At 46.2% G+C, this 18,533-nt stretch overlaps 1 protein-coding gene and 1 pseudogene across 3 annotated transcripts in view; both read right to left on the minus strand.

Annotated features, from left to right (window-relative positions):
* The window catches only part of TOPAZ1 (testis and ovary specific TOPAZ 1), a 1,878,688-nt gene that overhangs the window by 1,514,495 nt on the left and 345,660 nt on the right, over positions 1-18,533 (minus strand). The window lies entirely within an intron of this gene.
* On the minus strand, positions 14,596-17,902 carry LOC146789008 (caveolae-associated protein 1-like; annotated as a pseudogene).

Genomic DNA, 18,533 nt, shown 5'->3' on the forward strand with positions numbered 1-18,533 from the left:
CATGCATCATAATTTCCAACATCCTGTCAATAGACCACTGCCAACTACAACATTGTTGCTGCTGCTCACAAAGTATTAATTCCAAGTCCAGGGCCTTGCACTGATTGAAAGTAATTAAAGAGTCTGTTCATTATCTTAATTGCGGACAAAAACCTATTATTTCAATGGACCTTCGCCCTAGCAAAACAAACTTAATGGGATGTGCCACATCTATATGGTGAAGACTGGCTTTCGAACAGAGGATGGACCAGTATGTTAGTGGAACCTGACATCACTACCATAGGAAAACCTGATGCTATATTGAAAGTTTTCCACCCATAAACATGCTCTTCAAATTACTGTTGCTGCGCTGTACATATTACAGAGGTAGACTTATCAAAGTTACCTTGAATCTAGACAGTCCCTAGGAGAAATAAGGGCATTTTCTAACTGGATGAAGAGGAAATAGAACAGGAGGGTAACTTTGAATTGTATGTACAGGTACTTGATCAGATAGTTCCATGGATGTTTGCTACAAATCATAGTCATTCTCGATGGCGGTCTGTCCAAATTCACAACATGGTGACACTAGCAGAGCGCAACCCACACATTCACTCAGAGTTTCGTACGCAAATGTTTGTGGTCAATAAAAGCATTAATTGCTCTAGATCAAAATTATGAGCAGGAAAATGCTATCATCAAAGGAGATGGAGGTTCTGTAGGTCTTACAGAAATACCAGGAGCTCTCAGAAGATGGATGATATCTGGGTCAGAGATTTCCAAAGTTGAAAATGTATTTGAACAAACATTTATGGTGACAAACAAAAAACCTTTGACAACATGAACAAATACCCAGTGTACAAAAAAAAACATCAACTCTCTACTGCACATAATTGAGGAAGTTGGTAATCCGTTTATGGTAAGAGCGGTGATCTATTCAATCTGGACAGCAACAAAGGTATGCCTGATACAGTTATCACGTCGGTGAAAATAGTACATGAACTAGGTAGATCACAATATAACTCCTATTTTCATAAGGTGCTACAAATTTATTCGAAAGCCATAACAGATACAATACCATAAGAACAAACTTCAATTTCTCAGCACCAGCCTGCGTAAAACATCTGAGTCGAAAGACAAACTATCCTTGTTAAAAAGTAATTGCAATCTATTTGCTACATTATATATCAGTGTGAGGCAAGAAATTGTATTTTCAAAGAATTTTTCAAGCACAAGAATCAGTCTTTTCCACCATCTATATCCGTGAATGGAAAAAAATCAGACAAGAGCAGACGTTACAGTTACTAGACTGCGCTGCCAGAAGTACCAAAATACACAACACTGCTCCAGAGGTGGATGTAAATATATTAGATGGTGCAGCTATGGTACATATGCTACCTCCCTAGTTTTGCTAAACATTTGATGATTACACTTACAACAGTTTTTATACCCTACATTAAAACTAATCCAAGGAACGTGAAATGATTGGATCTTGTGTGGGATATATGGAATATGCTACTTACCAGTATGCATCTGTTCTTGGCATGTAGAGCTGCAGATCTACACACTTTTGCCAAGATCGCCATCTGGTGTTGGGCCCGGATGTTTGCAGTTTGTTTTTCCTCTTGGAAAGTCTTTGGAAGTCACGAGGTCTGTGACTCCCCCTTTGGATCGTATTGCGCATGGGCTTCGGCTCCATCCTCAGATTGTTTTTCGCCAGCAGGGAAAGATGGAGCGTAGTAACAGTGAAGAAACCCATGTGTGTTGTATCTAAATAAGATAGACTGGAACAGATACAGGTAGCCGGGGAGGCGGGTGGGCCTGTGTAGATCTGCAGCTCTACATGCCAAGAACAGATGCATACTGGTAAGAAGCATATTCCGTTCTAGGCATATGAGCTGCAGATTACACACTTTTGCATAGACTATATAGCAGTTCCCAACCTTAGCGGCGACCACCGGTATCTGTTGCAGTGGTTTGAAATAGTGTTTTTAGTACAGCCTGGCCCACACTAGCTTGTTGCTTGGTTTGCACATCTACACAATAGTTTTTAGTGAAAGTGTGCGGTGTTGACCATGTAGCTGCTTTGCAGATATCATCTAGTGGGATGTTCCCTAGAAAAGCCATGGAAGCCCCTATCTTCCGTGTAGAATGGGCTTTAGGGGTAACGGAAAGCGTTTGTTTTGCTTTGTGGTAGCAAATCTGAATGCATTTTACAATCCACCTAGCTATCCCTGATTTTGAGATGGGGTTGCCCTTGTGTGGTGGAGAGAAAGAGACAAACAGTTGTTTGGTCTTTCTGAAAGGTTGTGTTCTTTGGATATAGTAAAGTAAGGCTCGTTTGACATCTGGCGTGTGCAGAGCCCTTTTTGCAACGGTCTGAGGTTGCGAGAAAAATACTGGTAATTCTACAGATTGGTTTAGGTGAAAAGGGGAAATGACTTTAGGTAGGACATTTGGGTTGGTACGGAGAACAACCTTGTTCTGGTGCATTTGAAGAAAAGGTTCTTGTATGTTAAGTGCTTGTATCACACTGACCCTTCTAAGGGAAGTGATGGCTACAGGGAAAGCGGTTTTCCATGTGAGGAATTGCAGTTCGGATTTATGCAAAGGTTCGAAGGGAGGTCCCATTAGCCTTGAGAGAACGATATTTAAGTTCCACACAGGTGAGGGTGGTACTCTGGGGTGAATTATTATTTTGAGGCCTTCCATGAAGGCTTTAATGGCAGGTACTCTGAAAAGTGTTAGGTGCTGCCTGTTTTGTAAGTAAGCTGCAATTGCTGCGAAGTGTAGCTGAATGGAGGTATAGGCTAGATTACACCTTTGTAGGTGGAGTAAGTAGCATATGATGTGTTGTATAGACACGTCTAGAGGATGGATTGTGTTGTTATGGCAATAAACCACAAATCTTTTCCACTTGCCAGCGTAGCAGGCTCTAGTGGTAGGGCGTCTAGATTCTCTGATGACGTTCATACAGTCAGGGGGAAGGTTTAGGTACCCGAATTCTAGGATTTCAGAAGCCAGATCGCAAGGTTGAGCTGCGCTGGGTCCGGGTGCCTGATCTCTCCATGGTTCTGGGTTAGGAGGCATGGTGAGAGGTGTAGCTTTTGGTGTGGTACTCCCGAGAGTTCCAGCAGCGTGGTGTACCACGGTTGTCTGGCCCACGTTGGAGCTACTAGGATCAGTGTGAGGGAGTGCTGTTGTAGCTTTCGCACCACTAATGGAATGAGTGGGAGAGGCGGAAAAGCGTACGCAAATTTGCCTGACCAGCTCATCAATATCGCATTTCCTTTGGACAATGGGTCTGGGTATCTGGCGGCGAAGCTTGGACATTTTGTGTTTTCGTGGGTGGCGAAGAGGTCTATCTGTGGATGCCCCCACATTTGAAAGAATGGATGAAGAACCTGTGGGTGAAGTTCCCACTCGTGGATCTGTTGTGTCTGTCTGCTGAGCAGATCTGCCACGGTGTTTTGGACTCCTGGAACATGTTGAGCTAGGAGAAAGATTTTGTGGGGAATTGCCCATCTCCATATGCTCTGTGCTAATTGAGAGAGTTGTGGAGAGTGTGTGCCGCCTTGTTTTTTAATATAATACATGGCCGTCATGTCTGTGCGAATGATGACTGCCTTGCCTGAAATCCTTGGTTGAAAGGATTTCAGGGCTAGAAAGATTGCTAGTAACTCCAGATGGTTGATATGGAGTAACTTTTGTTGCGGCGTCCATGTGCCCTGCACTGTGAGGTGTAATAGATGAGCTCCCCAGCCGGAGAGCGATGCGTCCTTTGTTAGTATTATTTGGGGAACCGGGTCCAGGAACGGTCGACCTTTGGAAAGGTTTGTGGTGTTCCACCACTGCAGAGAGCGATGGGTGCGACCGTCTACCAACACCAGATCTGTCAGTTGCCCGTGGGCCTGGTCTCATTGGCGCGCTAAACACTCTTGGAGAGGACGCATCTGGAGTCTTGCGTGAGGCACTATGAAAATGCAAGAGCCCATCATCCCTATCAGTTGCATAAACACTCGTGCTGGAAGGGAGTGTTGAAGTACAAATTTGTCGCAAAGCCTGAATGCTTGCAATCCTGGCCGGATTGGGGTAGGCTATTGCTTTTGAGGGGTCTATGGTGGCACCGAGGTATTGTTTTATGTGGGATGGTGTTAGCTGGGACTTTTGGTGGTTCACCGTGAAGCCTAGTTGGTGAAATAGTTGGATTGTGGTGGCGGTGTGGTGTACACATTGGTTGTATGAAGTGGCTTTTATCAGCCAATCGTCCAAGTATGGGAAGACGTGAATGTGCTGTCTTCTGAGGTGTGCCGTTACCACTGCTAGTCACTTGGTGAATACCCGTGGTGCTGTTGTGACTCCGAACGGGAACACTTTGAATTGGTAGTGTTGTCCGTCCACTACAAATCTGAGGTACTTTCTGTGAGCATGATGTAGTGGAATGTGGAAGTATGTGTCTTTCAAGTCCAGTGTGGTGAGAAAGTCGTTCTGGGAGAGGAGCGGAAGAACCTGCTGAAGCGTTACCATGTGAAAATGGTCTGAGTGCATGTATGTATTTAGGGGCCGGAGATCTAGAATAGGTCGTAGAGTCTCGTCCCTTTTTGGTATTAGAAAATATAGGGAGTAAACCCCCACATTTTGTTGATTGACAGGAACGTGTTCTATTGCCTGTTTTTGTAGGAGGGAGATTACCTCCTGCTTTAGCAATGTGGAATGTTCTTGTGACGTTGGGTGTTGCCTGGGTGGAATGTTTGGGGGGGTAGATGTTAATTCCAGGCAGTATCCTGACTGAATTATTTGGCTCACCCATTTGTCTGAGGTGATGGTCTCCCAGACATGAAGGAAATTTGTGAGTCTGCCCCCGACTGGAGTGGAATGGTCTGGGGGGAGCGGGGGGAAGTCATTGGGTAGTAGGTGTGGCAGAACGGACGTTGTTTGTTTTGCCTCTGCATTTGTTGTTGTTACCTCTGTAGCCGCCTCTTTGGTAACCTTTTGTAAAGGTGGTCTGAGTAGGGGACTTGTACGATGTGGACGCTGTGTCTGAGGAGTAGCCTCTGGATGTACTCCGAAAGGATGAGCGGCGAAAGGAGCGTATGGGCGGGCGAGACTGTAAGGCCCCCATGGGTTTTTCATCTTTTCTAAGGCCTCATTCACCTTTGGCCCGAATAGATGTTCCTGGTCAAAGGGATGGTTAAGGATAGAGGCTTGTACTTCTGGTTTAAACCCAGATACTCTTAACCAAGCATGACGACGGAGAAGGACGCTGGTGTTAATGGCACTGGAGGCTGTGTCTGCTGCATCTAGGGCACAACGTATAGAGGTGTTTGTGATTGTTTTACCCTCTTGAATCAACTCGTTGGCTTTACTTTTATATTTTTCAGGGAGATGTTGCATTATGCTCTCTAATTTGTCATTATGAGCCCTGTCATATCTGGCCAGCAGTGCCTGAGTGTTTGCTATACGCCATATGTTGGCGCCCTGGGATGCTGTGCGTTTGCCTGAGGCATCTAGCAATTTTGATTCCTTGTCAGGTGGTGGTGGATCGCCTGATGCTTGTGAGTTTGCCCTTTTACGTGCCGTAGAGACCACTAAGGAATCTAGTGGCACTGGTCCTCTAATGTAAGAGGGATCTGAGGGAGCAGATTTGTACTACTTTTCGATACGTGGGTTAAGGACCCTGGCTCTCACTGGGTCTTTAAAAACTTCTGCCGCATGCTTTACCACCCCTTTGAGCATGGGCAGTATGGAGGTGGACCTCTGTGTAGTATCGAATGTGTCTAGGAGGAAATCTACCTCCACAGATTCATTATGCATGTCCACCCCATGATAATGTGCTGCTCTTTGTAGAAGATGGTTAAACCCTAGTGAATCTTCATGTGGAGATGGTCTAGAGGGGTAAATATCGTCTTGTGGGACTTTGGGGATATCTGGTATATGGTAATCGTCCCAAGGATCTGGAGATCCTGTAGGGGTGGGGTCTTGTGGCACATCCCCTGTATCATAATATGGGTCCCCATGATCATCATCGTCTGGAGACAGAGTAGGAGAACGATGAGGTGGGGGTGGTGGGGGGGGGGGGGTGGGGGGGAAGGAGGAGGAGGTGGAGGAGGAGGGGAAGGTAATGTCCAGTTTTTGAATCCTTGGTAAGAGTTTTTTGCAAGGGATCCGGTGTAAATAACTCTGGTGAGGTAATTTGGTCCGTCGGCGCCGAAGCCGATGATTTTTTAGGTTTTTCTGTGCCAGTTTGATGTTTAGAACCCGGCTTGGGACCCTCCGGTCTCTTGGTCGGCGCCGAGATGTGCTTCGGCTTGGAAGTGTCGGTGGCCTTGTGTGGTTTGGTCAGCACCAAAGATGGCGTCGGTGCCGAAGAGCTGGGTTTCGACCCCGAGGGCTTCGGTGCGGAGGTCGGTGTCTAGGTGGAGGCCGTCTTCTTTTTCAGTGCCGAAGTGTGTTTCTCAGCACCGCTGGCAGGCTGGCTTGGAGCCCGAGCCGCCGGGAGGCTTACTTAGCTTCTTCACCGGGCCCAAAGGTGGGGTGTGTGAAGCAGTGTCTCTGGTCATGCCTAGGCCGGAGGCGAAGGCGTGACCGAAGCCTTTTTGGGTGTCGGCGCGGGTGTGGGAGGGGGTAGATTGGTACTCACGACCCTCTGCGCCGGGGTGAGGTCCTCCACATCTGACTCGTCGGCCTCGAAAGCGCTGACGAGGTCCTCTTCGGTACGATGATGTTCCGGATCGTCGATGTCGTCTCCGAAGATGTCGACTGGAATGGACGTCGAGGAGTGTGCCATGTTCCTTCTGGCTCTTCGGTCCCGAATAGTCTTTTTGGATCGGAAAGACTTACAGGCCGGACAGTCTCGAGCCTCGTGTTCCGGGGAGAGGCAAAGGTTGCATACCTCATGAAGATCGGTGTGGGGAAATTTGGACCCACATTGAGGGCACTTTTTAAATGGAGTTCTTTCCATGAGCCGGGACCGGAGCCTGGGTAGGCCCGAAGGCCGCCGTCGACGACTGGAACCGAAGGTTTGTGTCGATGAGAAGCCGCGTTGATTGTAGAGATCGTGATCGAAACAATACAGCGATTGGGGTGAGGATTGCGCGTCGATCGTCGAACTGGAAGCTGTTCGGAACCGGAGCGCGAAGATCACATCCGAGCCCGATGGCGGAAAAAAACAATCTGAGGATGGAGCCGAAGCCCATGCGCAATACGATCCAAAGGAGGAGTCACCGACCTCGTGACTTCCAAAGACTTTCCAAGAGGAAAAACAAACTGCAAACATCCGGGCCCAACACCAGATGGCGATCTATGCAAAAGTGTGTAATCTGCAGCTCATATGCCTCGAACATATATATATTACTGGAAGCATCATGAAAAGTGTAGGAAAAATAAAAAAAATAAAAAGAGGTGAGGGTCTTCGCAAGGGAGTTGAATATAACACTCCAGTCCCAAAGATTGACATAGTATCCGTGGATGAGACTAAAACAAGATAAAGATGTTTGTAATACTGAGTAGGCATGTGCAACTTAACATCAAAGGGAAGCAAGTAATTGTCACCTATCAAGAGTAAGTTGCGAGTTCCACACCAATTACGCAATTACGAAATGACATCGTCTTGAAATCATGAGAAAGCGGACACACAAGTTATGTTTCATTCTTTCCATGCAACAAGTGAATGCCAAACCGAAATAATAATTCGTAGAATCGATACTGATGTAGTCGTTCTTGCGATCGCTAATTTTAAAAAATTGGATGTCAAGAATTGAGGTTCAAATTTGGTACAGTGAAAACAATACACTATATAACAGCTCACAGTATTACTGCAAGCTTAGGCATTTATATATGTAAATCTCTGTTCTTCTGGACAGGCATCGCCTAGAACCAGTAACGGAATACAAAGACCTCGGAATCTTACTAGATAGTAAAGGCACTTATGGTACCTTTCCACCGCTGGGTCTCCATCTGGGGTTTATAACAACATTTGCCATGAAATCCCTCAAAAAAGCACTATTGGGCCTGACCTTAGATCCTCTAGTCCAGGTCCTTCAGGCAAAGCTAATTTCAATGCTAACCTACGGAAGCGAGCCAATGCGAGGGAGGGACACTATTGCTCTAGTTAAAATCATCGCCGGCGCCTACAGAATGATTTTCCACCTCCCCATAACAAATACGGCTAGAATTCCGGCCTACAGAGACAGGCCACGGCCAGAAGGGGGGGCATTCATTAAAAGCTAGCATAAGATCAGAGAAGCAGAGGAAGGCACACTGAATTCACAACTCTGGGCTGAACTGCCATCCCGAGAAAATTCATCAGCCAGAGAGTACCTCCGCGATTCCCTACTGAAGCTGGGACTGACTAACCTATGGGAGACCCCTGCAATCCACTCGAGCTTCAAAAAAGTTCGAATGAAAGTCAGTAAAATAATATCCTTAATCGAAGACAAAGAAACTCTGGCGAAAAGAGCATACCGATGGTCTGCCCTTAACTACAGTCGTCAAACCACAACCATATTGGAGTGCAGATGCAACTTAATAACGAAGGAGAAATTTTTAAGACTTTTTTTAGGTTTCTATTTTTTATGGGGGGGGATATGTAGTACGCACAGAAGAGTGTCCCAGCGCGAGCCTAGTGGAAGGAAAGGCAGAAAGAAACAACTAGAAAAAGAGAAGTCTTAAGCCTTTTCCTGAAAAGCGTGGGATCCTGACTGCTGCGGAGGTCAAAAGGAAGAAGGTTCCAGGCCAAAGCCGCCATGAAAGCAAGAGAGCTCCCTCCGACTCTCTTAAGAAGAAATCTCGGGACGTGGGCAAGAAGCTGCATGGCTGAACACAGCTGTCTGGTAGGAACATAGAACCTGAAGCGCTTTCTAGAGTAAGCAGGAACATGTTCATACAGAGCTGCATGTGCCAGGACCGGGGATTTAAACTATACCCTCTCCATCATAGGCAACCAGTGCAGGTTACGCAGGTGTGGTCTCACGCTGGTCTTTATGGGAATATTAAGAAGAGTTCTGACCGCGGCATTCTGCACCACCTGCAGTTTGTTCATTAGATAGCCAGGCAGACCTACGTATAATGCATTGGCATAATCAAGGCACGAGGACACCAGAAATAGGGAGAAGAGGGAGGAACCTTTTTAGGAATTTCAGTGTACCAAAGCACAGACCCGTAAGCTTCTTAATCTGAGTAGAGGAGCTCAACTTGTCTAATCGCCTAGACATACATCCAATTCTCCCTCACCTACATCCCTGGAAAGAGAAACCTGGAGACACACTTGCCACCTTTGCGGCAATGGAAGCGAGGATATTGTGCACATAATTTGATCTGCCCAAGCCTACTGGATGTCCGTCGCTCAATGTTCCATCCCATTTTCAACAAAAAAAGGCATCCGGTCTTGCAGGCAAGCAGTGAAGTCTTACTTTGACCCAACTGCCACCCAATTAAACTGCCGTTTCACAAGATTCCTGAACGTAGCAGAGAGGAAATTAGTCCAACTGCCACCTTGCAACGAAACAGCAGGCAGCTAAAACAACTACTGGGCCACATACAACTTAATTCCACCCTCCTTCAATAAACCACGTCAGGCTGCTATAACTATTTTAAAATCCTTGAGAATGAAGCTACTCTATGCAATACGCATATTGCACATTCACCTGATAAATCACACAAGGCTGACAAAATCGGCAAATCACACAAGTACCTATTTACTACAATCTTATATAAACATCTATCTAAAGGAGTATTTTGCACAGCAAACTTTACACAAATAACTTTTTGTACTACTTAAGGTCACACCTGATACTTAGCCACCTGAAAGCTGCAGCCTTTTCAACCTCTGCTCACGACTGGGATGGTTAAGAACATCAGTAATCTATGACTGTCGACCTCTACCCGAGAATCAGGCGTAAATGTGTTGTCAATGCACTTTATGATATCACCCAATATTTTAAGATGACCTCATGTAGGTTTCCTGATAACTACCACAAATCTGAGCCAACTGCTTGAAAGGTTAACCTCAGGAAGTACGCTTTTTATAATGGTTTTAATCCCTCTTTTAACAATTACTTTTTTTGTGTAATGTAAATGAATTCGTAAAATGATAAGTCTATGCAACGGTTTTTATTAATCATGCATAATATATTTCTTTGAACCTCTGTCCCTTTTTCATACTATTACCGGTGGCAAGACCACGTCGGCTTTTCATGGCAGAGGGAAGACAGCTGCATTGGACTCCAGGATGGCACTATCTTCTGCTACTCCGGAATTTAAATTTCTGTCAGATCGACCAAGTGTTGTTGATCCTGTTCACTTGGGAAATGTCGAGAGATTCATTGTACTAATGTATAGCCACACTTGTTCATTGCATGAAATAAACTGTGCTTGCCAATTCATTTTTGCAAGGGGCACCAGAACTAGTAAAAACATTCCACCTACACAAGACGCTCCTCTTCAACATGTTAAACGATCTGCCTGCCAAGGGGCCATGTTTGGGGTCAGATTTTAGTGCCCATGAAAGACCTGCAAAATGTAAATGATTGGGGATGGAAGCTGATTGATGGGAGTAATGATACCACATTGGACAACCATCTAAGGCATACAAAGAACTTATTTGTTGTGGGTATAAAGTTGTGACAAAATTATTACAAAAGCTCAAAGACAAGCATCCCGTGGACGGACCTTTGCTTTTTCAGTGAAAACTTATCAAGATTAAGACAGTATACATACTTGAATCATCATTGTTTCATATTTTGGAAATGTTAACCGGGTGTAATATAGTCTTGTATGGTTTAATAGCAATGGAAACATTATATGTGTTATAAGGATGCAAAAAATGAGTTTACTTTTGCTACAGTGTGTGTTACTTATTCCTGGCCATTTTGGTTTTATATTTATGACATCAGTCCAGATCCAACGTGGGCATTCATATGACATGCACTTAAGTGTACACATGAACGTTTGTGCCAAAGTTGTAGCAAATCGGAAGATTGAAAATGTTTTTTTGATAGGCTTAGGCCATCTTGGATTTCGATTAGACTATATGACGTCACAGGCAAGATCCACTTGGGGTCTTGTTCTTATATGATTACTATTAGAAAGACAAATGTCTGGACCATCTTTCAGCTTTCTATCACAAAGTGAACAATTGTTCACTCTACCAGCAATACTAATAAATCTTCACTAAACCCAGAGATGGCAATATAGGCCCCTATTACACGTTACTGATTATGTATTTTGTATAATACAATATTTAGTTATTGATTATAATACACTTTATAAAGAATTAAGCATCATTCGGTTAGTATTCATTGTTTGCCTCAGACAGCAGAAACTTCTCAAGGTTTAAAGAAATGCATATTTGTGATGGGGAGCATGTGCAAATATTTAAACACCTGTGTTAACCATCCACTTAACTTTGTTTTTAGAGGAGCTAAATATGTCTCTCTCTTCGGGCTTTGGGTCAGCCAGCGAACGCTACAAACCCTGGTCAACTCACACACCCAGAGAATCCAGGTGAATCCAGGTGAATCCTGGGTGGTGTGGCTAGCCTAGAACCCACAAAAAATGTTTTTACCTAGAATACAGAGCAAACATCAATTTTTAGCTAAATTCTTGGACCTTCCTTACATTTCTGTGAGGGAAAGATCATGAATCTGAACAAAAGTCCTATCCAGCGTTCCATACCTCTCTAAAAACAGTATAACACTTGTGTGAATGAGCCTACTGCCAGAGATGAGAAAGGCCCAAAATCCAACATGGAAACATCAAGATTTTTCCTTTGAAATTCGATCATTCTGGGAATGTCTCTAGCTGGGGTATTTGGTTCCAGAATCGCCTGACACCTAGGCAAACCTAACAACCACAGACATTTCTGAAAACTAGACACCCAGTTAAGTCCAGGGTGGTGTCAATTGGATAGATCCAACAAGTTGCTGTGCAAAAATAACAATGGCTAAAACACCCAACTTTCCTTGTATGATCCATGCTGTATAGTTGCAATATATCGGGAATGAGGGTCGACAGGCACTCAGGGATACTACTAACCCTAGACTATTTCTGAAAACTAAACACCCAAGCAGTCCAGGATTGTATGGCTTGCATGGATGTTACCATTTTGTCTTACTAATAATATAGCCTTATAGCCCGCCGTAGCGGGCTAAACCGGCTGTTAATGGCCCGCTGCAGCGTTAAAGGCCCGAGCCGAAGGCGAGGGACTTTAACAGCAGCAGGCCATTAACAGCGGTATAGCCCTGCTACGAAGGGCTATAAGGCTATTAGAACATTCTGCCACTAGAGGGCAGAATGTTCTACCAAAACAAAGCCCTTCAGGGAGCGCGAGGGGATTGAAATCCCCTCAGGCTCCCTGAAGCCAGAGCTGTGAACAAAGACACATTGGAATGTTGGTGCTCCGGGCTTATACCGGCCAGCATTAGCCCGGAGCGCTCCATTGTCTTCAATGGAGCTGCCAACGTTCCAATGTTCTAATGACCTATACATGTCAAGCTAAGGTTGAACAACTCAATTCCCTCGTAACTGTTACAGAAAATTCCAGAACTTGCCAACCTCATAAGTCATAGTTTCTTTCATTCTCACACTTTTTCCAATGAAAAATGTAACCCACATTAAAGGGTGAGACTACTGCACCGGAAAGGAACTGGTCAAACTGTGTACAGCTGGAGTCAATGTAGTGTTTGTGTGATGTTCACATGTTTACAGTTGTATCCCCTACATAAATGGTATTGACTCGGAGGGCCTCAGATTTCCATTAGATAAATGAGTGTAAATTTGCATTTTTTACCCATACCATCACATATACAGGGCATTCTCAGTACAAAATTCTGCTGGGATCCATTCGTGCCTGATGCAAAGTCATCCTGGGCTCTGGGCACCCACCAGCATTTTTTGCTGACTAGTACTGGTGGTAACTGACTGACTGTCCCAGGGCTCTGCCTAACCAGGGCCAGTGCTATGCTGAAAACACAGAATACAGAGGAATCACCTACACAAACTAGGGTACACTATGGATTAGAGTACCCCTATGATTGGCATGAACTCCCCTTGAGGGCCATTGTGCACAATAGGGCAGAGGGATTAAAACTACCTTCAAGTCCCTAGTATATACTAGGGCATGGCTGTTTCGAGGGCAGCAGTCCTTTATGCACTTGCATGTTTGTACTGCTGAGAGCTGGAGGTCAATTTAAAAGCAGCTCTGTGTTGCAGAACTGCGTGTAAATTGTAAATTGTGCCCAAACTCTATGTTGGTGTTTGGGACACTTAAAATAATAAACTACAGTAGTCTGGCATATTAGGTACACCTCAGGGTCTCCATTAGGTGCCCCAGGGGTGGGGGGTATGAGGTACTTATAAGGAGGACCCTTATAAAATAGGTCTTGTATGCCCTGGGGATACAGAAATTGCATATTCCCCCTCCCTCATTGTCGTAAAGTGCTTCCCAAAATCGACTTTTGTGATGGGAGCACTGTGGGGTGAGGATCCACATTATTTGTGTATATTCAGGAGCCCTAAAGCATCCGCTAGATATCCCAGGGATGGGGTGTCATGCAGTTATGAGCAGGGTCCTTATAAAAGCAGTGTTATAGGCCCTGGTGTTGAAGAAATTGGACATTTCATTTTCCCCATTGTAGATCCCCAGCCACATAGGTGAATATTGCAATAGTTTACAAATCAATAACTACGCAAGGGACAACCAAAAAATATCATTCAAGGACTTAGGAGAATGGTATTGACAAATCCAACAATATGCTGTTGAATTTATCCTAAAATGCACAGAAAATAAGTTATTAGACTTTCTCGTCTGTAAGCCAAAATTCAGCCTTCTTTTGGCCTGCCCTGTTTGGTCAGTTACATGGATTAGCCAGGTTGCTTTGATGAAGTGATAAGTGGCACCTGGAGTGAGGAGTCATCTGACAAGAGAGGGTTTTGCTGCACAGGAATGCCAGAGCAAGGAACGGGGGGGGGCATAAACCATGGGCTTCAAAGGAAGCAGGGGACAGGCAGAAGAAGCCAGGTCCATCTACACCCATTCCCTCTGAACACAGCCTGATGGCAGGCTTAAGGAAGGAATGTGCAGATGTCAGGGGGAGGGAGACTATAGAGATGAGCATGAGCAATCCTGGAGGTTGGTTAAGCTAGTTCTTGGCTTTCTGCTGAGCCTTCAGCCATATTGAATTTTGAAAGAATAGTGCTTTCTGGGAGACCACTGTGCCACACTTTCACATAAATGATCATGCTCTGGGGTTTTGCCCTACACCTCATTGGACAGGAGTGTCCTCCTGATTGACCCCAGAGAACACTGAAGTATCTGAGAGGGGCAGAGCCTCTCAGATCTGTTGCTGGAAACAAGAAAGGTCCATGTTTGATTTGCGCCAACCAGGCACTGCACTCTGACTGACTGCGCCTGCTGCACAGTTTGGAACTACAGCCCTGTGGACCCAACTTGCTTCAAAAGGACTAAAGAGTGGACTCCCTGCAAGCTACAGGTTAACACAGCTCACCTGGACCATTACCATAAGTGGACGGTTTCGACCTGGCCAGCCAAGCCAGTGACCCTCAACTGCAAGCCGGCCTGCCCTCCAGGTTTGACTCGCTGAAAAGCTCTGGAGCTGGTCAAAAGCCAAGCTGGCGAACCCTCATCATATCCGGCCTGTTGAAGAGCATAGAGGGACCCTGGGAGAAAAAGCAACATAAACATTTCTAAGTTCAAAGGTAAAAGATTTGTCCGGCTCCAACCGCGAGAGTCAAGCCGCAAACCTTCAACCGCAAGGCAGCCTGGATCCCTGGTTCGTCCTGCTGAAAAGCTCCAGAAGTCTGACTTCCATAGTTTGACCGGGAGCTCATCGAAAGGCAAGCCAGCGAACGCTCACTGAATCCGGACTGGTGGAAAGTTTCGAGGGATCCCGGCAGAAAAAGCTCCAGAAAAGTTTCTAAGTCAGAAGGTTATAAACTTTGACGGAGGCATACCACAAGGGGTAGCTGCGCAGGAATCCATTGCGGTGAGTCTGAAACTTTGACTTTGCATCGGTCTAGCACGACCAGATGTCCCAATAGGCGCTATAGGTTTCTATGTGCTACATGGTGCTAAATCTTTAAAAATGAATATCCAAGGTTCCCTACATTATATTTTTTTCGTTTTTGTGTCACTTTAAAGATAAAAATATTTCTTATTTTTATAAACTGGTGTTGGATTTTTATCCTGTGTTCTCTCAATTATTTACTGAACGTTTCGGTATCAAGTCACCTAGGTCACCAGTGACCAAGGCAACTTGATCACCAAAACGCGTTGGGGTTGCATGTTCCATATGCACAAATAAAATATAAGATGAATTGGTAATGCAAGCAATTCTGGAGTGCACAGGACTTCTTTTTGACACCAGGAAAGGAGTAAATTTTGATTTGAAAACGAAGCCCGCGTTCGTATGCGCACCGCTGCCGCCAGGGTTCTCAGTGAGGGTATGGATATATATGGATAGATATATATATATATATACATATATATAGATAGATATACACATTTCACATACTGGCGGTTGCCAGTAGGTAGTTATAGTTAGGACCTTGTTTCTATTCAAAAAGCATTTTTCTTTTGCCAATATCTTTGGCGCCGATTGACAAATCTGCGCGTTATTTTCAAAACTAATGGGGCGGTCATGTCATCTCCTGTGTTGGAAGTTTCGGGGTGATTCGTCAAGCAGGGCCGAGAAAGGGGGGGTCCCAAAGTGCTTTTTTCCCCATGTTGATTTCCATAGGAAACTTTAGACACGGCTACAGCCTGAACCGCTGAATGGAATTGCGCAAAATTTGGCAAAAAGGTAGCTCTTGGCTCAGAAAGCACTCTTTTTGTTTAATGATGTAAATCTGTTCAGTAGTTCCTAAGAAAGTTAAACATTTCTCAGATATCCATATATCTGGTCCCTGCGATCTGATTGGCTGCCAACACTTCAAACCAAGAAATGTTGGCAGCCATCTTGTGTCTTGGTTGAACCGAGTCACAAGAAAAAAAGGTAAAAAAATCAAGAAAGAGGGCAGGGTAGAAATACCCTGACCCCTAGGCCTGCTGAGGGCAGGGTCCGCGAATCCCACAGAATTATTATTATTTTTTATTTTTTTTAAATGAAGCGTGGTATGCCGCGCTTTGTTTCCTTTAAGCCCCCGTGTGGGGCAGGTCCTGTGGGCAATAGTAATTGGATATGCAGGGGCCCGCTGGGGCCACCGCATCCCCAGGCTATGTTTTATTAGGTTCGGGGGAAGCCACGTGGCCCCTCTGCAGCCCCGGGGACCGCCACCTCCCAAGGGCTATGCTCAAATAATGTGTTGGGAGGCTAAAGCCCCCCAAACACAGACCCAGGGACCACCACCGTCTGGGCATTTAGTATTGTTGGAGGGGGGCCGCTCGGCCCCCCTCCTGGAGCTGTAAATGGCCATGGGGACTACAAGTACCATAATGCAAAGAAAACAACCTAGATGAAGGAGTTCACCTCTCATTGATATATGAAAACGTAAGAAGAGCCCGTTCAGGATAACAAGTGCTTAATGCAAGGAAGAAACCTGGACTTGAGGACTTACACAAGCAAAGCCAGGAGAAACGTGAGAAGCATGCTTTAAAATGGAATCTGGCATTTACAGGAAAGGTTTTTAAACACCTGGGGGCGGGTTGTATGCAAAATGACACCCCCATTCAATCGAAAACATTGCCTAAACACGGGAAATTAAATAAAATTGATTAAAAAGACTCCGTGTAAGAACAAAGGAGGGGTGAACAGAGCAAAGATAAGATACATAGGATGTTATACCAACTTCAGCGATTGCTGATGCATTACAAAAGGGAATGTATACGCTGCTCTGTCGACAGGGCTTTATTTCGTTTAATAATTGCTGGCTGCCATCGCGAAGCCATTTGGTCACCTATCACAACAAAGTACTAATGCACATCATGTCAGAGTTTAGCACAACCCTGGGCATCTTAATAATAACTAAACTAGAAGGCCTTGTGGCTTGCCTGTGCTGTTCGCCGCCACTCACCTGGAAGAGAGGAACTTCGAGGCTGCCATGGCCTCTTTGTGGTGGAGCTGACATTTGCCACTTAGAGCAGTACTCAGAAGGCCTCTTATCCTGCCTATAGCGGTCCCTGTCTCTGGCCTGAAAGAGAAGCGCTTAGAAGGCCTCGGTGCTGCTCACCGCCACTCACCTGGAAGAGCAGCACCTTGAAGGGGCTTCGGTTCATGAGCAGCTCGTGGCGCTCCTCCAGGCGGGTGACCTGCCCGTTGCACACCACGGTGTGGTGCCGGGCCTCCTTCATATCGGCGCTGAAGTGCAGGGAGCGGTCCATCAGCTTGCTGACCATGTTGCTGGTGGAGATGTGCTCCTTGGAGAGCCGGCTCATGTGGCCCTGCATCCGCTTCACCGAGTTCTCCATGCCCGTCTGCCACTGGGCAATGCGCAGCTGCTTCTGCTGCACCGTGTCCAGCATGCTGGCCAGCTTCTCCAGCAGGGTCAGCACGTTCACCTGGGCCCCCTCGGGCTGCTGATTGCTGGGGGTCGCGTCGGGCCCCTGGGACCGAGGTTCCTCGGACTGAGACCTGGAGCCACCAGGTCGGTGGATTCAAAGCTGTACCTCGGCTCGGGTTTGATGCTTCTCCAGGAGTCCGAGATGGAGACTTCTGCCATGGTGATGGTGGATACTGTGCGCGCTGAGGCAGGCTTCTGGGAGCTGTCAGACTCGTCCTGGAGTTGAGGGAAGACGTCTGACTGCTAGAGCCCAGAGAAGAGGCAGACTCCTGCAGGGTCCGTCCACGCCCAAAGTTTTCCAGCTCATCCCAGGCCCCGATTCGTTGGATTCACTTCTGTTCCACTGTGTGCCGGGGGCAGAAGGAGTAAGGCGTGCACAGTGGAAACCCCTCCCTGCGGGAAGACGCATTCCTGCACCCCTGGCACGGCTCCACCAGCGCTGCCTCACCCCACAGGAGGTGGGAGTGAGGAAACCTCACCAGGGCATTCCAGCAGCATTTCTTCCAGCGGCAAAAATTCCTTCCCGGGTCTCCCACTCCCCGCTCCATCATCACCCAAAGTTTCATGGCGCATTCTTCATGGAAAAACGTGCACAGCAACCCAGGCCCCTCAGCTACAAGTGATGAGTAACGTGCTAGGGATGTGAGCTCGCAGGCACCGCTGTAATGTATAGATAATAATATGTAGGGCCTCATTCTATCGGTGGATGGGCATAAGCACGGTTACCACATGCCCCCTGAAAGCTCGGTGTACGGCAGAGGTGACGTGCAGCGCCGCCTACTCTCAACTCTCTGCTTCGAGGAACAGCTAGCATACCCCCGCACTCCGCCTCTTGGAGGTTCGGAAATCTTTCTTTGTGGATAAACAGAGAACACAACCCCTGCCCCGCGCGCACAAGTACATAAACTATCAGTGAATAAAGCAATGCGTATAGGTCCTCGGAGCTTGCGCAATGCACAGCATGTAGGCAGCAGCTCAACATCTGGTTGCAATGTACAGACACTTCACGGACCAGCGCTGTCCGAAGCCCCTGAGTGCTC

The sequence above is a fragment of the Triturus cristatus genome, chromosome 10 (genome assembly GCF_964204655.1).
Source record: "Triturus cristatus chromosome 10, aTriCri1.1, whole genome shotgun sequence".
Lineage (NCBI taxonomy): Eukaryota > Metazoa > Chordata > Amphibia > Caudata > Salamandridae > Triturus > Triturus cristatus.